Source organism: Herpailurus yagouaroundi, unplaced genomic scaffold (assembly GCF_014898765.1).
Source record: "Herpailurus yagouaroundi ecotype Mexico unplaced genomic scaffold, PumYag 159, whole genome shotgun sequence".
Taxonomy (NCBI): Eukaryota; Metazoa; Chordata; class Mammalia; order Carnivora; family Felidae; genus Herpailurus; species Herpailurus yagouaroundi.
The window spans coordinates 8,544,172-8,567,123 of NW_024412400.1; the positions used below are offsets into that span (position 1 = coordinate 8,544,172).

A 22,952-nucleotide genomic window follows, 5' to 3' on the forward strand; every position below is an offset into this window, starting at 1 on the left:
TGGAAAGGTAAATAAAACTTTTCTCCATGGTGGACGGGAGCCCCGAGGCTCACGGAATTGTAACGTGTCGGTAAACACTCTCACTTTGCTTTTCCAATCATCTTTTTCCTCTGAACTAGGCTGCCGTTTCCCCTGTGATAGTGGAAAAACAGAGACGCAGAGATAACTTGCCCCCGGACCTGGAGGAGGGCTCTGAAAACCCACGTGGGGATTAATCAACTGGTTACGATAGTGCGGCTCTCCTCCAGAAGTTTGCTCTGGAGTCGACCTCCCAATGCAGACCTGAGAATGGGCTCAACCAAAGCAAAGTTCAGGGTCCAGATTGGGTTCGGCTCTACGAATCCAATAAACACCACTGGTCTCTTCTGCAAGGATAATCTAACGTGGGTGTGATTGGCACACACTTCCTTCCAGTGCCCGACAGAATCATTCCCTTGAATGGCTCCAGATTCTCAAGGAAATCTTCAGGAAAACTCAAAAGTTCACGCAGAAGAGGAACCCCTCTCCCCTGTAAATGGATCATGTCTCCATAAGACAGAGTAGGAGCACAGTAGGCTCCTTGAGGTGATGTGCGGATTCGAAGCCCCTGATCCTGAAAACTGCGTCATTTAATTTGAGCGGTGGGGTAACTTTCCCTAACAAATGAAAATTGCCTCCTTGGTTCCGAGGCAGGAAAGAAAGAATACAGGCAGAGCCTGGGTTAATCTCACATTTGCCTTGTTCTCTGTGGTTGCAGAAGCATTACGTTTTGAGATACCACAGCCCTCGAGTATCTGCCTGAATTTCTGGAGACACCACCAGAAGCCTTTGCAGCATGAAGGACCTTTTTAGCTCCAGTTCCTAAAACCCTAGTTGTGAGCTCCAGGACGATAATAAAATATCACCGCAGAGCGTAGCTGTTGCTAATTTATGCAAGCTTGTTTAGATGACACGGGGAATTTTTGTTAACTGATGCGTGCAAACTTACACATTGCTTATTGAAAACCCATAGCTCACATCTGTGAATGTGGTTGCTCTGTTATTAAGAACGTGCCTGACCCCCTGGGGCTCCGAGAATGAGTGTGTTAACACAAGCACCTGGTTCGATGCCAGGCACTGTTCCATGCCAAGCAGAACTTCACCATGGTTCGAGAGGTTAAAAATCACCAGCCGGGCATAATGATAAGTGTGGACCACAAGTGAAACTTCAGAAGTAGTTTCCTGTTATTATTTCTAGGGATAATACACTGTGGATATACCTGCTGATCTCCAAGGGGTTCATCTGCTGCGTGTGTTCCGGGGTTCCTCGTGACTCTGGGCTACGGTAAGTCAACGTAAGAAGTCAACGGTAAGAAGTTACAAATGCTGTCCAATTGAGATTCAAGAAAAGTATACTAAGTTTAAGAAAAACGACACCATGTATTTAATGAGGATGTGCGCTAGGAAGTTCCCATAAGCATGATGCGTCTCTTTCTATGATACAATTGGAAGCATACAATATTCCCTAAGAAGTATTCTTGCCAGAAAGAATGAACCCGGGCTTTAATCAAGGATCTGGAGGTAACCACCATGCACAGGAAGTTCGGGAGATAGAGGAATACGCTAAACAACATTATGAGAAGGAAGGAAGCCAAGTCCAGGAGATGGGAAATTCTATAGGACAACGGACTTGATTCCTTCAACATGGAAATGACTTTGAAAACACGGGACAGGAGAAGCTGTTACAGATGAATGGAAACTTAGGAAATGTATTGAAAACAACAACGTGTGGACCCAGTTTGGACCTGATGTTATCCAACCAGTTGTAAAAGTTTTCTTGAGATATTCTGGAAAATGTGAACAAAGGTTATTAGATAATCCAGGCTGGTGATAATACACTATGGATATGTTAAAAAACAAAAGTTCTTATTTGTGTGTGTGTGTGTGTGTGTGTGTGTGTAGCTGAGATTTACTTTGAAACACTTTAGCAAAAAAAAAAAAAAACAGATATAGATATGTAGATGAAACAAGATGAGCAAAATGTTGCTGAACGTTGATGCCTAGGTAATGCATCCATAAGATTTCAGTATGCTATTCTCTCCGCTTTGGTGGACAAGAAAAATTTCCAGAATATGGGGGCACCTGGGTGGCTCAGCCACTTAGGTGTCCAACCTTGGCTCAGATCATGATCTCACTCTTTGTGAGTTTGAGCCCTGCATCAGGCTCTGCGCTGACAATGCACGGTCTGCTTGGGAGTCCCCCCCAGCCACCTTCCAGGATATATCCGTGGAAAATATGGCAGCCACGTGGTGCCGTGAGGAGGGGAGGGTGAGCAGTCTTCGGAGGATCTGGGGACTTCGGCCACAGACAGATGCTTGGGAGTGCTGGTCAGGTTGCCCCTCACAGTGGCCTTTCTGAGTTGTCAGCCAGCAACCAGACCAAGGGCCCTGGTCTATGCTGCCTGGCACTCTGGCTTAGGGGGCCGATACTGGACTTCAATCACTGGCCCTGGGGCCATATAATGTGGAACAGCCTCCAGGAGGTATATGCCACACGCATGCGGGACACTACCTTTGGAAAAGTATTTGCGTTGGCTCCTGGGAACAACCGTTTGAAATCTCTTAACGCTGTGCCCCGTTCCCTCGCTGCCTTCTTTCCTGTCACCAACACGGACCCAGGCAACCCCATCCTTCACTTTGCTGCTCTTCCAAGGACCCGGGATCACCTGCATCCCCGCTAATTATTCTCTCTCCCTCCCTTCCTCCGCCCTTGTTTTGTTTGAAGAACTCCAAAGGATTGTCCGGGCTAATTGCAAAGCCTGTTTGAATGAGAACAAGTCTCTGGTGAAAGAAAAGCCACAGTTAGAGAATGCTTTGTTCAGAAGCAATCTCGTTTCTGGAAAGTATGCACGGTAACTCTAACTGCTTATCAAACAGCTCCAAATGTAGGTCTCACCTTTTGAATTGCTGGCTTGTAAATGGGCCTCCCTGGCATCCCGGGTCTCTGCAGAGGTGCTTGGGGGGCCAGCGCCGGCCCTGAAAGAGGGATAAGATAGGAAAGGACATCTGAGCGTGCAGGGTCCCACAGCCCACTTTCGCCTCAGAGAACTCCCCTTTCTTCTGCTTTGTCTAAGACTTAAAAAAAAACTTCCCTGTCTAAAAAAGTAAATAAATAAAAAGAAAGCTGAAAACCAACGGCTTTAATAAGTAAATACTCCAGCTGATTATTGATTTACATATAGTCTTTGCTAAAGGGCTTGGGAAATGATTTCCTAAGATGTCTGAACACTACCTGCAATTTTGTTTCATCTGTTTGTTTTGCTAACAAACCTTTCTTCCACAGGAAGACAAACCAGCCCAGTCCCGTGGGATTTTGTCCAAATTTGCATAACTGGGGGATCCAAAGGTAATTGCATTTTCTATAGCTAATCTTCTTCCCAAGTGGAAATTCAACGTTACCAATCAGCCAACATCCTGTTTGTGGCTCGCTGCACCTGCCTGGATCCCATATCGACATTGAGAAGCCACCTGAACATGGCAGGGGCCGTGGGGGAAATAGTCTCTCACTGATCATGAAGCCTGACCCTTTTCCTGCTGGAAAACCAGACTGATAAATCCAGGTAGCCTCAGATGTGCCCCTCTTCACCTTCCGACTCCCATAATTCCCACAGCAAAAGGCCAAGCGACGTTTGATGGTGACAGGAAAAGCGGCCACGCCATCGATCATGAAATCCCGGGGCGGCAGTTGAGAGTCAATCACTGCCTTGTCACCATTTCCGATAAAAACAATGGCAAAGTTACTGCCTCATAACTGCAAAGTACCTTCGTGTTTCAGAGCAGACACACAAACTGTGGGTGCCTCGATCTCTTCCAAATCCCAGAGGAATGCATTGAACAGAGGCGAGGGAACAAGTCAGAGAGCAGAGAATGACATCGCGACAACTGTTGTGTCCCCAGTAAGGAGTCAGACAACCGCATTCCCTGGCCGGCTGTGGGGGACGGGGCATTCCACTTTATGCCAACAAATATTTGTGGAGCACACGCTCCAAACGAAGCCCTATGACCACACCAAAGGGGCCACGAGGACGGTGAGAGGTGTCCTGTCCTCAAGCAGCTTGCGATCCGGTGACACAGCAAGGTTGTATTCAATGAGCCAGAAAGCATAAAGCACAAGGGGTTAATGTCATGAGAGGACACAGCACAGGCACCAAGGTCAAGGGGCTGGGCATGGCGTACCACCCCGAGGCCTGGACTACAGGGTTCAACCAACCACTGTACCCTTGCATTTGACATGGACCATACTGCAGGGATGCCCCTCCTGACGCTGCACCCCTTTCCACGTAAGCAACACATACGCAGGACGGAGGTCTCTCTGTGGTTACCGCGAGGACCCAGAGAGACTCCCTAGAAGCTGGATTATTGGCCCCAGGAAGTGCAGACAAGGTGAATGCTGTGTACACAAAGGAAGGAGGGGCAGTGGTCTACTTGGCCTGATTTCAAGACCAGAGTACTCTTTATTCCAAAATATCTCTCCAGTTTGCCTCTTTTGAAATAAGAGATTTGTCCTGTAACCAAGACCTTTGTGAGGAACAGCACACTGGATTGATAATGGGCCGATGGCCCATTGACACGCACAGATGTTCAGAACTGGCAGGTTTGACAGAAGGAACGTGTTACCCAGTCACCCCACCCCTCTTGTTCCTCAACCTAGTTAGGAACTTCAGGTCCCTGATTTCTCCGCTTTCTTGCTGTAAATCATCTTTTCCCTCGGGTCCCTCCCCATCCAACTAAGGAGGGGGGGGGGGGTGCTCGCTCCAGAGAAAGTTATTATAAAGTTATAGGGAGGTCTTATTGAGTTCAAAGATTGGAAACTAATCCAGGCCTGTGGGGATTGAAATCTCAGGAGTCAGGGCCACTCCAGCTCTCTCCATACCTTAGGTGCTATTTTCTCACTGGTGCTTCTTTCTACCTACCGATTTGCTTCTCAGTCTGCAGATCAACTTCTTTTACCATCTCATTAACTTGTTCATGGCCCCCAAAGGGCCACTCTAGCCCCAGGTCTATTGGGATCCCGGCATTCAAACACAAACGACATCCACATATCCACGTGTTTTGGTTCAAATTCCCAAAATAGAGGTTCTGATGACTCAACTCGCACGCCACGGCTTGATGGTTGGCCTGTAGTCAGGGGTCAGTGGGGTCAGGTGCCCACCCTTGCCTCCCACCGACAGCCCAATCGGGGAGGTAAGACCGCATGAGCCAGTGCATAAAACAATACATACTTGCCATGTTTCAGTCTGCTAGGACCGGGTGGCTTAAACAACAGAAATCGATTTTCTTGCGGTTCTGGAAGCCGGAGATCTGAGATCTAAGTGTTGGCAGTCGTAGTTTCTTCTGAGGCCTCTTTCCTTGGTTTGCAGATGGCCACCTTCTTGCTTTGTCCTAACACAGTCAACCCTCTGTCTGTGTTGTCTGTGTCCTAATCTTCTCACGGGACATCTGCCATGTTAAATTAGGGCCCACCCTAACGACCCCATTTGAACTTAGTTGCCTCTTTAAAGGCCCTGTCTCCAAATACAGTCACATTCTGAGTCATACTGAGGGTTAGGGCTTCAGCCTATATGAATTGGGGGCCCAAGTGGACCCATAATAACCAATGTGCCCACCAGAGGGGATGTGGGAGGGAAGAGAATGACTGATTTCTCTCATACCATGGTCTGTCATATTCTTGTCAGAATTGTCAGCTCCTGTGTCATTGTCTTTTCATCACACACCTGGGGAAAAAAACCCCAGCTTTATATCAGCCTCCGTGTCTCAGCCTATACTTAATGCTGAAGAGCACTGTTAAAGAAAACCACCCCTACCGTGCAAACTGGTGCCACAGCAAGTTCTCCATCATCAGAGGGGCCCAGAGAGACCTCTGTGTGCCCTGAAACAGCCCTTTCCTCTTTTTTTTTTTTTACAGCCTCTGTTTCAATCTCTTTCTACTCTCCTCAGACCTCTTCCCTCTTGGCAAGTATTCTTACTTGCTTCTCCCTACAGAAGATGGAGTGCCTCTGAGAGGGATTCCTTTGACTTCCTGTTACTGACACTACAAACATACCTGCATCTGCTTCTGTCTTCTCTTTCCTTCTAGTCAAAAGGAAGGAACCCCTCTCCTGCCTGCGACTGGTCCCAACCCCTGGGTTCTGGGTCTCTTCCCTTCCAGTCTCTGGGGTCTCCTCCTTCATTTACCCCTTCTCCATCCCACTGGTCCATTTCCATCAGTATTTGTACATAATCAAATTTCTTTCATGTGGAAAAATCCTCCCACAACCCATGTTCTCTCCAGCTAATCCTCAGGAGAAACATTTAAAAAGGCTTGACTATGAACACTTCCTGCTTCCTCACCTCCCATTTGTTCCTTAGCTCCATCAATGTGGCTTCTGTTCCCATCACTTTGGTAAATGTGCATCACTTCCCCTTGCCACGCCCTACCGTGCTCCTTAACTGAAGCTCACCAGTCTAAATATCACTTCTGGGAAGCCATCTCTGCCTTTAAGACTGGGTTATATACCTTTTATCTATGTTCTCATAACATTTGACTTTTCCTCTTATCATGAAACTCATCATGATGACTTCCAATGATCCATTTACTGCCTGATTATAAGTTCCTTGAACAGAAGGGCGACTTTTCGCTCACTAAGGCATCCTACTGCCTATGTCAGTTTCCAGAACAACAACAACAAAAAGATGTTCAAGGTTATAGAGCTAATGATGGGCAGTGCCGTGACTCAAACACGAGTCAATGCCAAGCCCTATCTAGAATAGTCTCTGCATCTGATTATCAAAGAGATTTCTCTAGATCAGGGCTTCTCAAACTTTAATGTGGAATGCTCATCACCAGAGCATCTTGTTAAAGGTGAATTCTGATTCAGCAGGTGTAGGGTGGGGTCCAAGATCTGCATTTCTAACAAGTTTCCAGGTGATGCTGCTACTGTAGGTTCATGGGTCCTACCTAAAAGCAAGGGTCTAGCTGACATATAAAAACAAACTACTTTTGTAGACTATATCAGAGAAAGAGAGTCTCCCTCATTCCGTGTAAGCTCAGATCCCAAACGCAATGGGGGAGGGACTGAGAAGGGGTTCCTCTGCCTTCTGTTCTCTTCTTTGTCTAGCCCCAGAGCACCTGCTCCCTGACAGCCAATGAGAAATGAAGTCAATGATTCCTTCCTGTGCAGTTATACATTTTAACTCACCCTGCAATTCTTGACTGCATTTCTTGCTCTAGGAAAGGTTCCAATTTGACAGGGGAGGATGAGATAAACCCTGAGTTATCAAATTGTATTTCCTGGATCTGTCCAAACAAATTCCCTCAAACCCTGCTGAGGAAATGGTTCTGCTGTTTCCCCAGTAATCTGGGTAGAGTTGATGTCATTCAAAACCCGGAGATAAGTCAGGGCTGTTCCCTTCTGTTTCTTTAAGGTGCCTCACCCAAAGGAACTCCACGCTTTAGAGATGCTTTCTCTGTAAGAAATTGAAGAGACAGTGCCTGTGAGCCAACCAAGCAAGGGATCGCCACTCCACAGCTGGGACGGCAGTTGGAGGTCACAGAGGGATACAGTGTGCTGAGTGTCTAGGACACCGACCGTTGGTCACTTCTACTGAGCACCCATAGCTTTCTATCGCTTATTGAATTAGCATAAGTTCTTTCCAACTTTGTATGCACCATTACCTTACTGTACCATACCTACTCAACTTTCTTAATATTGCTTTAGTTTATCTATCTACATCCAAGCAATATACAAAAAAAAGCACCGATGAGTTGAAAATTAAAAAACAAACAAACACCCAAACACGTAGATAAAATGACACAAATGAGAGCAACCAAAAAGTCATTATAACAACAGGAAATTAACAAAAGCTAAGACTCTAGGACCTTAGGAGACTTACGTTGCCAAATATATTATCAATTTTTTCTATTCCAGAGTTGTCTAGGAAAATCTAAACCATAGCCAGCTGTCTTGCAAAAATCTAAATTTGTACTCATGCTCAGAAAAGAGACAGGAAGAAATGCGAGGCTGGATTAGCTTAAACCCTCCCCTCTATCAAGAAAACCTTCCATGTGTGCTCTCCTGATGAAGGTGGGGTCAATGGCGATGTGTTTGTCACATGTGCTTGCTTTCCTTCCCAGCTAAGTTGTACATTTCTACACAAGGGTATCTGTCTCTCTTCTGAATACGAATGTCTTATTAAAACTTCAAATATTACCATCCCCCCTAGATCACCTTAGACTCCCATCTCAAGGAGCTCCACTGAGCCTTATGGATAAACTGTTGCAAAAAAAAAAAAAAAAAACCCACAATTACTTCCCTCTTGGTATCCACGTCCGTGTGCAATGTGACTTAGCTGCTCCTCCAGTCAAGAACTGGAAAAGTTCCCTACTCTTAAAAGCTGAGCTGGCCATGTGACTTTCTTTGACTAATCCAATGTGGCAGAAGTAATATGTGGGAGTTTCAAACCTAGATCTCAAGAGATCTTATGGGCTTCCGCTTGCTGCCTGGGGCCCCTGGCTTCTGCCATGGGAACAAGCCCAGGCTCGCCAACAGGAGAATGAGGGACAGCATGGGGGCGGAGTGGGCTCAGTTATCCCACCATAGGTATCAGACATACAGGAGAGCACAACCAAAGGAGCAAAGTCAGTTCCAAGCAACCCACCAGCTGACCACAGGAACCCGAGTGAGCCCAGCCCAGATCGCCCAAGTGTGGCCAAGATGAGAAGAAAAGCCCAGCTGAGGTTCACAGATATTTTGATAAAATTTCCGTGTTTCTATTTACCAAATTAGATTAACTCATGGAACTAAAACGAAACAGATGCTGCCATTCCAGAAAGAGTTCCTGGATTGGTAAATGACATTAAATCATAAGTGTCCGTTTGAGAACCTTCATGAATGTCTGGCCGGGACCGGATGGCTCACCTCCCTACCTCCCCACCCCTTCCGTGATAAGCCGTGTGCCTAACAGAGAGCTGAGCACACAGTAGGCCTTCAGCACAAGCAGGATGAGTACATATGCAGCTTCCCATCTGTCTTACACAAAAGTGGAATTCATCGTCACGAATCCTGTAGATCAAGATTTACTGGAAATACTCCTTCCTAGTCCCTGGGGGACAAATAAAGGTAGGAAAATTTCCATTTTTCTGTCCAGTAAGCCAAGAGTTCTCCACTTTATTTTGCTGCCCTAACACCTTGAGTGACACACACTCCCAAAGGGAAGCTCACCGCAGACCTGGGCAGGGCCCTTCCTCCCGAGGTGGGAGGCGGTGCTTATCAGAATAATAGTGTGCGTGTGCTGTTTGAGAAAGCCTTCCAGGGGCACCTGAGTGGCTCCGTCGGTCAAGGTGTCCAACTTTTGATTTGGGCCCAGGTGGTGATCTCCCGATTCACAGGACCGAGCTCCGCGTCAGGCTCCGCACTGACAAGCAGCGAAACCTCCTTGGGATTCTCTCTCCCCCGTCTCTCTCTGCCCCTCCCCAGCTCATGCTCTCTCTCTTTCTCTCTCAAAATAAGTAAATACACATTAAAAAAAAAAAAAAAAAAGCCTTCCAAGTAATTCCGATCTGCCCTTCTCCAGCTACACGGAGATTCACCAGGCCTAATATGTCTCAGAGTGAACAATAATCGGTTTTCAAACCCTCCTTATTAAACTACAAGCTTCTAGTCCTCTGCTGTTCAATATGGCCTCTAGGCATATGGCTGCTCAAATTTAAATTAATTATAATTAAGTAACATCAAAAATTCAGTTCTCCGGTAACACATTTTGAGTGTTCCATGGCCACTGGTGAACGGAACAAGGCAGAGGACATTGCCATCACAGACCTGCCACGGGACAGCACTATTCTAGTCGGCCCATGAGCTCCCCATAGGGTCCTGCAACCTACCCGTCCCACCGTAAGACATCTCGTTGTCCAATCCTCAGTTTACCTGCTCTCTTTCCGTTTCTGTTTTATCTTTTCCACTGCTTGCCCTTCGTGCGCCTTCTCCCCTTCAGTTCATAGGGCCCACCCTAAACACCTTCCCACAGGTCCTGGATGTGGGTCGCTTCAGTATTTTTCTTTCTCCGGGAGCACATTGAAAACCCACATTTACATTTAAATGAAGGTCCTTCTTCAACCAGACAGAGGTATGCCTGGAAATAAATCCATACGTTTCAGGCAGGGGAGTTATCTTCATTCTTGTAATATAACCTGTCTGGACTCCATTGGAAATTATTACAAATCCGCCGTTCCCTGTGCCTTCAGGAACAGAGTGCCGATTTGGTCTGTCGGCTAGGAATCCAGGTTGCAAACCCTTGCTGAGGGCTGGCTCCACTCTTTCTTTGGCTGTGCTGTCTCTAAAATAACTGATAGCAGTTTAAAGCTGAGCAATAAGTCTTGCCGCTATAATTGGACATCGAGCAGAAAAAGACCTTGAGCTATAATGGGAGGTATGTTTGCTAAAGGACGTCCATCTTTCTGTCTTTCAGGCATCTGCTCCTGCTGGTGATTTCCAATCTAAGAAGGATCATCTTGACCTCCTCCTACCTTTGGGTAACCTAGTTCATCTCTAAATAGGCAGCACAAAGCTGTCAATTCGGAATGCAGACTTTATTAATCTTGGAGAACTGGGGAGTGGGTGGGGGAGAGGAATTAATGATCTCGGAAATAAGAAGAATGAATGAGTATGTGTGCTGATGTTGGGTTCCTCGGGAAGCAGATCCTGAAACAAGGGTTTTAATACAAACAGTCTATAGGAGGTGATCCCAGGAAGCACCAGTATGGGGTGAGCAGGCGAGAGAGAATGGAAGGAAGCCAGTGTAGGAAGTATTGATTACCTCTATAATCACACCAGGGTCCTCCAGGAAACAGTGTAGACCACGCTTTGGTGTCACTGAGATGGGGCTTTTATCTTCCAATTCCCAATTTGTCGATGGATGCTCCTGGGGACGTTAACTACCTCCAGTGCCCACGAACAAGTCAAACACAATCCTGCGGTGAGAGCCCTGAGAACAATCGCAATTGCAGGGGCTATCAACATGTATGGGAACAGTAACACCAAAGGGCTATGCACGGGGCACCAAGAGCTCTGCCAGACCCCTCTTCTTACTAGACGGTAGTTTCATCCGTTTTCTTAAGCAAGCAGGAGGTTTGTTTTTACATCCCTGGGACCACTTAAAAAAATCATCCCCAGTCACGATGCACGGTGGGAACCGTATTGTGTCATTCCCTCCCCTAGAATATTAACGTCAACCCCGACTCTGAGAAGTTATAGTGGGTACAGGGGCTTTGCTGCATTGGCTGCTCGGCTTTCTTTTTTTTCCATCCCGTATGACTGTGATGGAAGGGTCTGTGGATCACAGAGACGGGCCTGTCTTCTGGCTGCAGAGGTGGACACACGGTCAGGGCCAGCCCTATCATAGCCCTCATACGGTGAATAAATGTTGAAAGGGCCCGCATGGGCCTCCAGCAGGGTCAGTCAGAATGCTTTAGTTGACACTTCATATATCGATGCTGGGAGAGCAAACTTCTCAAGGGCCACGTAAGCCTCGAGCTGCCAAGGATCACCTTTCCATCCACAGAGAGAACATCTGGAAAATGAAGCCATACAGAGGAAAGTAGCACCAAGGAATTGGTAGACAGAGACTGAATTATGGTGAAAACGTGAATCCCTGCATCCAGCTTTGGCTGAAGTCAGTCCACTCCTGACTTCCAAAGCACACGAGCCGACCAAGGCCGCTGTTCGCTGGGCTTCACTCACTTCGCTGAAAGAATCCTGTGCAAACAATCTGTTCAAGAGCATTACGCTTTTTGTCTTTTTTTGAGGGCGGACTCTTCATCCATTAGACCATACAGAGAGAAGATCAGCCACTGCGTTCACCATTGGGATACCAGTGTCACCTTTGTGCGCCCTGCCTTTGCTCCAAGGACCATCGAGGAAGGTTAACTTTGCCTAAGATTTACTTGTGTCGTGGACAATATAAATTGTATAACTGATCAGGTTCCCTCCTCCCACTGGCTGCTAGAAAGACCTGAGGGAAACGTGTTGTTTTTCATTGTCTTCATTGCCTAATTTCGTCACATCTTGTCGTTCATCTACGATGAGCTAATCCTTGCATTTAACAGTGACCCGGCTTACTGAGCTTCTGGGTTTTCCTGCCTTGGAGCTTCTCCAAAGCCACCAGAGCTTACTCAGGCCACACAAGCACAGCTCAGAGGGTTGGGGAGATTGACATCCCCAGGATAGACCCCCTATCAAAGGAGGTTGGGGATTGGTATAAAAATGCACCTCTTTTGAGGTGTATTCTACACAGTTCCATAGGGACCCCCCCAGAACGACTGCTCAGGTGCCCACAGAAATTTTACTTGCTTTAAGAACTCACCATTTATTGGCTTGTCTTCTTCTTATCTCACTCTCCCCATTTCCTTACGTTACTTCCTGGAATCACCTTGCAAAAAACTGTAAGCACCCAAGTCCTGGTCTAGGGTTTGGTTTTTGGTAGAGCCCGAACCGAAAGAGAAATTAAATAAACACAAACAAATAAATTAGTAAACAACCCCCCCCCCATTTAGGAAACCCCATTGTAGGAAACGCCAAATACAGCAGCATTGTGCAAAAAATAGAGCAAAGTCAATACGTTTGGTTGAAAATGGCATCGACAGTGTCTGAGAAGGTCCCCCAGCCAAGCTCAGGGATCATATTCCCTCCGTGGGGAGGGCTGTGATGAGGTCCTGGAGGGAAACCAAGCAATCACAAGGCGCAGTTGGACACATCGCGGCCTGCTGGTTGCAGAATAAAAGCAAAACCACCGAGGGGAGGATCTCCTTCTAGACTGCAGGCTTGCAGACACATTTATATGTGCATACCATGCCATTATGCTAAAAAGAGTGACATTCAAATAAATGGAGCCCAAACAAATGCAAAACTTGAAACTTGAAAGAAAAATAAATTAGCTAATTATTCCACATCAAACTAACCATTTGGTACAAATGACTGGCAGGATGTAACATTCTCCCTCCTTTTTCTGCGAACAAAATTTCCACAGCACTTGTTCCCAACTGTGTAATGTACTTCCTGTTGTGATTTGTGAGCTGTTCACACCAACCTGATGTTTCGCGTCAGTTAAAACTTCCCCTTACACCAGGCAGGAGCGATTATGCCCTCTGGGATTGGATGGGATGGATGCCCAGTGGCCTGGGGGTGGGACTCCCCTGTTCTGAGACCCAAGTCCCTTCTCCCTTGTTTAGTCATATGGGACTTTGAGCTTCAGAAAATTCAGCCAACACCCTGAGGCCTACTCACCCTGGCACATTGGTGCTCAGGGGCGAAGGCTTTGCTCCTTCAGAAGTACAGAAAGTGACTGTTGACAGGAGCAGGTCCTGAGAAGGACCAAGCCCAGAATTCTCCAGGATACACAGCCAGGGCAACTTTCCACATGAAGAAAACACAAATTAAATGTAGCCGACGGAGTCTGGCTCCACATCAATCTCTTTACAAAACAATAAAATAATAACAGAAGGGAAATTGTGGCTGAGGGAAAGAGGAAGGAGATTGTGGGGAACAACCGTGGGCTTCCAGAAGGAACGCTCTGGCTAGTGGAGACCTGGGCTCTGTCCAGGCCGACGTATCTTCGCCTGTCACGACTCGGCTTTGCACCAGCTTCTCGGGGTCCTGAGGAGACCCCGCAGGCCCCAACATGTGGCATTAGCTGAATCCAGGGTCACCAACGGGTCACGGTTCTTTGACGGTGGCCCCGGAAGGTCCCGGAACTGCCCCTCCAGGTCTCCAGGAAGCATGGAAGAGGCCCGGGTGACCACAGGCCCACCAGGAAGGGCCCTCGCAGGTGGCTCCGTCTGGCGAGCATCCCCCTGGATTCCCTTGGGGACAGTCTGACTCAGCAAGCTCCCAGGAGAGCCTTGCCTCGAAGAGAGCCAAAGCAAGGATTGTAAAAATAGAGCCAAGAGGCTGTGATTACAGAGGAACCGTTTCGATCCATCAAAGACCCAGGCTTTTAATGCCTCACATTGAGGCTCAGGCTTGTGTGGAATGAGAACGGACCTGGGCCTTTGTTCCTGCCCTCAGCTGCAGCCAGGCCAGTATCCCAGGAGGAGAACCCCAGCTGACTCCCAGTCTCCGGAGTGACAGCCATCTCTCTGGCTAAGGTGGTAATACACACTCCTGGCCAGGTTCAGGGGCTGGGGAGGGGTCTCAGCTCCAGGAGGGTCAGGGCGGCAGGCTCAAGGGCTGGAAAACACCCCCAACAGAGACACTTGCTAGACCTTAAGAATCTGGAGCAGCTTGAAGGCAGGGCAGGGTAACAGGGAGGCCATCTGTGGGGTCATCCTGGTTCTGGGCAACGAGTCATGGTCGGGCTTGAGGTGCGTGGCCCCCCACGGAAGAAAGACACACAGGGCTATTGGTTCACCTGGAAACAGGAAAGGGAGGTGTCAAAACCCCAGGGGTTACTGTTCGCCATGCTCTGTGACCTTAGGAAGGCTGGTCACCATTCCTGGCCCCTGAGATTCCTCACCTCCTGGCAAAGCTCAGTGAATGCTCCCGAAGAAAAGAAATGGCAATGGGGCCACGTGACTGCCAGAGTGCAAAGGCTCAGGGAGCCTTCTGGTACCCCAAAGAGGCAGGACAGCTGGCATGAAGTGCAGGCGGCAGGAAGGCATGGCGACTCTTGCCACACACACACACACACACACACGCATGCGCGCGCGCACACACACGCCTACCCTGCAGAAGCTCCCAGCCAGCAAAGGTCAACCCCGACCACAGTGCTCAGAGAGGGAGGAGCCCGCGCTGACGTGGGGCTAGCCCATGCGGAGGCTACACGGCCCAGCACTCCCAGGATCGGTTTCTCTCTCAGCAAACACTTGCCACCATTGCTTGTGGGCACTGGGTCTGCTCTCCTCTAGGACAACCAAGAGAGGAATCGGAGGAGGGACCATCCTGCCCAGGAAAGAATGGCCCATTTCCTTTTCCCTCCAGGGCAGCAGAGCTTGGTGCTTAAGAGCTTGGGTGCTGGGTTCAGGCCACAGCAGATTCAAGGTCGGGCTCTGAGATACCTTTCTTCCACCTCTTTGAGCCTTGTTGCCTAGTTTGTAGAATAAGAGGGATCAAAGGTAACAACCTCAGAGCTGTTAGTGGATGATGCAGGTATCTTGTTGGTCGTAGTCTAGCAAATAGCAATGGCCCAATAAACGCTGATTATTGTAACTACTGAGCTCTGAGGCAATGTTGCCCAACACATGAAAGAGGCTCCCTAAGTGAATCCTGGTGAAGGTGTCACCCTCCTGGAAGCTGGTGCCCTGAGGCCTTGAGAGGGGAAAAGAAAGGGGCTTATGCATGAAAATGCTCTGGCTTGACCTCCCACCAGTCACCTGGCTTCCATTGCGTCCCAGACTGACCAACCACATCGGCTCAGGGGAATGAAGAGATGGCCCTCCAGGACTGGAAAGGTCTCTGGCTGCAGATGGAAGAGGAAGGAAGGGGATTCTGAAGCCTTCAGAAGCCCATCTTTGAGGAATCATGACACCATCAAGGCTACGGGGTTGGAAACTTATATTCAGATTTCAGTTCTGTCATTTCTATCTTGTGTAACCTTGAGAAATGGAGATACGCACCCCTAACCTGGGAATAACTGTAGGGATTAAATGAGATCATGTATGTATAGCTCCCAAGAGATGTTTCTTTTTGATTCCCTTATTTTATTTTTTTTAAGTTTATTTCTTTTTAAAATTTTTTAATGTTTTTTTTTTAATTTATTTTTGAGACAGAGAGAGACAGAGCATGAGCAGGGGAGGGGCAGAGAGAGAGGGAGACACAGAATCCGAAGCAGGCTCCAGGCTCCGAGCTGTCAGCACAAAGCGGACGTGGGGCTCGAACTCATGGGCTGTGAGATCATGACCTGAGCCGAAGTTGGACGCTCCACCGACTGAGCCACCCAGATGACCCAATTTTTTATTTTTTTTAAGTTTATTTATTTTGAGGCAGAGAGAGAGACAGAGAGAGAGAGAGAGAGAGAGAGAGAGAGAGCCTAGGGGAGGGGCAGAGACAGAAGGGGAGAGAGAGAATCCCAAGCAGGCTCTGCACCATCAGCCCAGAGCCTGAATGCAGGGCTCAAACCCACCAACCGTGAGATCATGACCTGAGCCTAAATGAAGAGTGGGCTCTTAACCGACTGAGCCCCCCAGGAGCCCTTTTTTTTTTTTGTTTTTAGTAATTCTGTTTTTAGTAATTTCTACCCTCAACGTGGAACTCGAACTCACAACCCTGAGATCGAGAGTCGCATGCCCTTCTGATGGGAGCCAGCCTGGTGCCCCTCTAGGAAGTGTTTAATAAGTGTTAGTTTCCTGTTGTTTGAAGGACAGCTCCATGGAATCTCTGTCTCATTCTCTGTGGTGTCTTCATTTCACTCTGTACAGAATCAACTGCCAAGCTTCTAAAGCAAAGATCCCATTACCTTCTGTGTCAAGCTGTGCTCCACCCAAAATTGTGTGTGCATATGTGCGTACACACACACACACACACACACAGCCCTTTTAAAAGGAAATTTACTTCTCTAGTCAGAGAAAGACAAATGCCATATGATTTTACTCATATGTGGAGTTTAAGAAACACGACCAATGAACACAGGGGAAGGGAATGAAAAATAAGATAACAGAGAGGGAGCCAAGCCATAAGGGACTCTGAAAGACAGAGAACAAACTGAGGGCTGCTGGAGGGGAGGTGGGTGGGGGGAGGGGCTGAATGGGGGATGGGCATGAAGGGGGGGGCACTTGTCGGGATGAGCGCTCGGCGTTGTAGGTCAGAGATGAATCACTAAATGCTACTCCCGAAACCAGAACCACACTGCGTATTCACTAACTTGAACTTAAATCAATAAATGATGTGCCCTAAAAAATAAAATTAAAAAGAATAAAAAATAAAAAGTTACAGTTACTCCTCAGAACCAATCACCTTCCAGCAGGAATGAAGGTCCCCGCCGCCGTGATGGGAGCTGTGAATTCAACCCCAGTGTACCCCTTGTCCTCTCCTCCCCCACCCCCAGGTACCTGAGCCCTTTAACTGCGTCCAGAGGCTTCCTGCCCAGCACGTGGACGGCAAAAGGATAAGTCACTCCTGGGGAGGCTGAAACTCTGCAGATGTCCTAGGTGCCCTCCCAGTCGGGCCCCACGGAAAACACCTAGGGCCACCGCCAGAGTCTCAGGTTACCCCTGTGGGCTAGAAGATCAGCCTCAAACCCCAGGGATGACAGTTATTTGAACTTCTTGGCTCACACGTGGGACTCCACATGCGCGTTGCAAAAGTCCACCCCGAGCTCCCATTTCGGGGGAAATCCGGCCCCGGCCTCTCAGATCAATACGCAGACAGCCCTGCTCGAGTCAGCCCCCTGTACACCCATCTGTCACTCACTCAACAAACAACTCGGGGAGCAGCTGCTCCTGCTGGACCCCGGGCAAGGAGGCCCTGTCAGTCCTGTCCTGTCTCCTCTCCATCCCAGGGTTACTGCCCAGGCCCAGAACATCACTGTCTATCCCTCCACGGTAACAGCCTCCTAACACAGCACCTACTAATCTGCTGTCCCTCCAGGAACAGCCCATGTGACTGCTGGTCCGGTGCTGCCTCAGCCACGTGGCCGGGGTCCCCGTTCACACACGCTGCGTTTCAGTGAAACTAGCTTCCTGTGGTTCCCCGTTTTCTCTGCCCAGAATGACCATCTGGCTTCCTCACCCTTCCCCCACCGGCCTGAGGAACTAGGATTTCCCGAAAGATTTGCCTCAAGACTCCTCTCATTTGGGAGCCCCCCCGCCCCGAAAACCCTGCCAGAATGAGTCATGCTGTCCTGCAGGCCGTTTGTTGTCCCTTGATCACGGTACCGGGTCAACAAATCCTGTCCACCTTTGTTTCCCCGCCTGACTCTGAGCTCCTCGAGGCCGGAAACTCTGCCTTAGTCGTCTTTGTGGACACGGTCCCTGGCAGTGAGGAAGGCTTGTGTCTTCCCCAAACCCATATGTTGATTCCTAACTTCCAGCGTGGTGGTATTTGGAGGAGGTAATTAGATTGTGAGGGCAGAGTCCTCATGAATGGGATTAGAGCCCTCATAAAAAGAGGCCCCAGAAAACTCTGGCACCCTTCCACCATGGGAGGACACGGAAGAAAGACAGCCATCCGTGAGCACGAAGCGGGCTCTCACCAGATACTGCGTCCTCAGGTGCCTTCACCTTAGACTTCCCAGTCACCAGGTCCGTGAGAAAGTGAATTTCTGTTGTTTATAAGCCACTCAGTCTATGATATTCTGTGACAGTAGCCTGAAGGGACTAACACAGGCTTAATAGAGTTTTATGGAATGTATTGCTTATCTAATGTTAGAAAACAAATCACTCCAAAACTTAGGGGCCTAAAACAATACAATCATGTATTAGGTCTCACGGTTTCTGTGGACCAGGAGTTTGGGAGTTGCTTAGTGGAGTGGTTCTGACTTGGGAATTTCTTCAGAAGTTTCCAGCCTCGATTGCATCATCTGAAGGCTTGACTGGGGCCGGAGGATCCACTTCTAAGATGATTCACTCACAGGGGGCGCCTGGATGGCTCAGCTGGCTAAGTGTCTGTGTCTCCCTCTCTCTCTCCCTCTCTCTGCCCCTCCCCTACTCATGAGCGCATGCTCTCTCTCTCTCTCTCTCAAAAATAAATAAACATTAAAAAAAAATCTAACATGATTCACTCACGTGGCTTCCAACTGGGGACCATGCTGATGGGGGCAGGGTCTGAGTTCATTTCCATGAGGTAGGGTTGTCAGGTAAATACAAGACAGTGCATTAAATTTAAATTTCAGATAAACAAAAATTTTAGTATAGTTATGTACCAAATTATATCTATATCTATTTAGTCTTTCTTTCTTTCTTTCTTTCTTTCTTTCTTTCTTTCTTTCTCCCTTCCTTTCTTTCGTGAGAGTCATTACACTTGCACACAAGCAGGAGAGAAGCAGAGAAAGACTCCCAAGCAGGTTCCACGCGACTCCTTGCAGGACCGCCCAGGAACCCTCACAACATGGGGGCTGGCTTCCCCTGGAGTGAGTGCTCCCAAAACAGAAACAGCAATACCTTTTGTGACCTAGTTTCAAAAGTCACACACTGTCACTTTCCCCATAATCTTCTGGTCACATTGGCCAGCCTTCATTCGGTAAGAGAGTAGCACACGAGGGCATGAATACCAGGAAATAAGACTCAGTGGGGCCATCTTGGAGGTTGGCTTTCATATGGAGTAGATTCTCCAATGGCTGAATTCAATTCCTAACATCTCTACTTATTTTCCGGATGCCAGTTGAAACATCCAGTTCTCCCATCTTTAAGGTGGGAAGCATAGCCAGTCCTGCTGGGTGTTTTTCTTAGAACAGATCCTTAAAGACGTGAACCAGCCACTCTTAAATGCCTGCTTTAGTGGAAGGAGGCTGAAGACCGAGTAATCCCACAACCAAGTGGAGAATCTAAAAACCCTCAGCTTTTTATATTGGACTTGTAAACCTAAATGCATGCAACTTCCTTCTCAATTCCTCTACCCCGTGAATCCTTCCCTTATTCCATACTCCTCCTTCTCCTGTCAGAAGCCACCACCACTCACCAAAGGAGAGCTGACTGTATTAAAATGTATTGCTACGTATTCAGACAATAGGATGGTCCTCGTCAGCTTCCAGAAAATATGATAATCCAGAATTGACTTTACCTCTGCAGCACATTTAAACTGAAGACTCATCTTTGATCTCACCTCAAGGCATTTAGACCTGCCATTACCTCTACCTGGAAATTCTCCGTGACACCCACTCCCCAAGAGTCTAGCTACCTCTTCTCATTATTCAGGGATCTGCTCAAATATCACCTCCTCTGATAGACCTTTCCTGACCAGCCTATGTAATATCAACCACCACTCTCCTACCCTGGTCAATTTCTATCCCTTTAACTTTCTTTGTTTTCTTCATATCACTTGCCATTCTATGGAATCTCACTTTTCACTGTTTATGTGTGTATGTCTGTTTCTTCCACTTAGAACGTAAGCTCCAAGAAGACAGGAACTTTGTGTCCTGCTGTATCCCCAACAAATTGAATGGTTTCTGGTACATATTAGACAATATATATTTGCGTAATGAATGAATGTATGAATGAATCCTAGCACATATGTTTTATACTAGACTTTTTTTCCTTCAAGTTCATTCATTAATTCACTCATTCATTGAACAAATATATATTGTGTGCCAGGTTCCATTTTATTTACAGAGTAATCAGAATAGACAAGGTCATATTCAAAATCCTTTTCCAAATGAGTCTCTCACTATAGACTTAATCACTGCTATTTTGGGCATGTAATTTGCTGTGAGATATCACCCTTAAAATTCCTGGAAACCCTCCTGTCTAGCTGAGTGGACTTATCGGGAACTACCTTGATTCTCTCAGCATCTCACAACCACATCCTTGGTTTGATATTACCGTGATAGCGCGTGTTAATTTGATCACCTTTTCCTCACTCCAGAGACTAGAGATGAGAAAGTTTTCATTTTTCAAATCAAGCATGGCTATATTCCCTCTAAAGTTGGCCTGTAAACCAGCCCAGTTCTCTTTGTGCGTTCATTTCTTCTTGTGGTATATTGGCATATATGGCGAGTAAGAGCCAGCTGACACTTTCAATATTCTGCCTGGAGATCCTTTGGACATGTTCAAAATTCCATTTGGTACATTTTCTGTCTCCCACACGAGCACAGGCAACTGGCTGTTGGCTGATCAGGATGACCTTGGCTGACTCAACTTGCTTCTCTACCAATGACCCTTCAATCCCCAGCAGGCTAGCCAAGGCGTGTTCTCATGGCAATCAGAGACCAAAACAAAAACAAAAACAGGAATTTTTTAAATCACTTTTTTTATACGGCTCAAAGCAACGGTTTGTCAATCCCTCTCATAACTGTGCAGATGGGCTGGAAGCAGCTGGGCAGTGCTCACCTGGGCCCTCTCATGAAGTTGTGTCACATGGCGGCTGGAGTTGAAGTCATCTGAACACTTGGCTGGGCTTCTATCCAAGGCGGCTTATTCACTCACATGCTCTGAGACTCAGCCAGGACAACTGGAAGAATGGGGTCCGCTCAGCCTCTTTCCATATGGCTAGGTTAGGCTTCACATGACAACAGTCTTAGAATAGCTGGAGTTCTTACACAGTAGCTGGCTTCTCCTGGAGTTCGCATTCTAAGAGCTATGTGTTGCTTTAAAAGCTTTCAAAATGACTTACACCTTTACTTCTCCACTGCATTTCTCATGTGGCAAGACACTGGCCATGAGTGGAGTGATGGGCTCTCCTGGCCATCTAAAGCAAAGGAACAAGTCTACCCACTGGTGGGTAGCAATTATAGGGTAACCACTTAGGTGCCTCAGGGCATTGGAGTAGTCTCAGAATTGAGTGTGTCTTCTTTATTGATGAGTGTGGGGTTCTGAAGTTGGGGCCTCCTATTTTCAGAGTTTCTGGGACATTTGACAGGCATTCTCACGTGACATTGGGACATTTGACACCTTCTGCCTTCCTCTGATGTCAAAACAAAGCCACTTGCCTTCTATCTCATCAAAACGACCCAGTATTTCCATCTTAGCTGGAGTTTCCCTGAAAGGAGAGCCTGCGATGAGAACTTGGGAGCACTTATTTGAGAGGTGACCCGAAGAGGCAGAAGGGAGAGAGTGGGGAGAGTGAGACTGGCGAGGAGGAAAAGCCAAGAAAGGGGCATTGAGTCACCACTGTGTGCAACTGTGCTCAGTTCCACTGGGACCTCCGGAGAGTCATAAGAAGTGTCTCCTAGAACTGTCCATCCAAAAGATGGATGTTCATCCAGCCAGGCATTTATCCACAAGCGTCCCCCTAGTTGGGGGGTGCCCCTGCAGGGCTAACCATGCACTCAAGTGCAGGCAGAGAGAGCCAGCTGGCCTGGGAGAAGCCTTGGGGGCAGAAAGCAGAAGGACCAATATTGTGTCAAGATGCTGTCCACTCAAGCCAGTCTGAGCTTGCACAGAACTGTCTTCGGTCCTCTACCTTGAGTTACGCACGCTGTTTTCGGGAAGGCATTTATAGCTGTATCACATTCTTCTCGGAGAAGGGTACGTGATGAACAAGGAAAGCCAAAGGAATGGCCCCACGTACTCCCAGGAATGAGATTAAAACTCACTCGCTCAGGGGTGTCTTTGTTACCTGAATCCCAGCTGGCATCTGGGATCCTCTTCGCACCTGGAGGTCTGGGGGAAATTACTTCGAAACTGTCTTCCCATCACCTCCAGGCCCATTCCACCGGCCGAAGGAACCTACAACACTCTCCCAGTGTTCTCCCACAGTTCTGCCAATTCTTGGAAACTTCTGTTCTCCCAGGTCAACTGCCTCACAGGCTCCAGCTTTGTGGGATGTTTTATAACACGTCAATCCCAATGAGAAACTCGAGCTGGTGGTTCATTCCAGCAACAAACAATGGTTCGCATCCAGCATGTGTGGATTTGGTGAATTTGGGCATCCACACATGCCCTCGTGTGGATTTGGTGAATCCAGCCTCCTAAAGGCTGAGGAGAGCGGATCTCAAGAAGGGGGTCTCACCCGACTTCACACAGAATTCAAACACCTCCCTGCCTCCTTCTCTCTCCACCTTCTATCTTTTATCATCACGAGTAACTTTAAGCACGGTCTGGGAATTTCAGAAACTTTCTGCTTCCGTTATGCTATTGTACTTCTCAGCAAACTCGTCTCCCAAACACTGCCGTTCGAGGGGCTTTCAAAAATGCTTCCCTGCGTCCTTTTGACAGTTTTGTTTTGTCCTGTTTTATTTATTCATTTTTATTTTTTAATTTTTTGAGACCGAGAGCGTGTGTACCAGCGGGGGAGGGGCAGAAGGAGCCCCCCGTGGGGCTTGATGTCACAACCATGAGATCATCACCTGTGCCGACATCAAGAGTCCTACACTTAA

At 47.8% G+C, this 22,952-nt stretch overlaps 1 long non-coding RNA gene across 1 annotated transcript in view; it reads right to left on the bottom strand.

Moving 5' to 3' along the window:
- The window catches only part of LOC121033504 (uncharacterized), a 78,339-nt gene that overhangs the window by 12,813 nt on the left and 42,574 nt on the right, over positions 1 to 22,952 (bottom strand). The window contains exon 3 of the long non-coding RNA XR_005791947.1: positions 2,914 to 2,993. This is a non-coding gene — a long non-coding RNA (uncharacterized LOC121033504). The remainder of the gene's footprint in view (positions 1 to 2,913; positions 2,994 to 22,952) is intronic.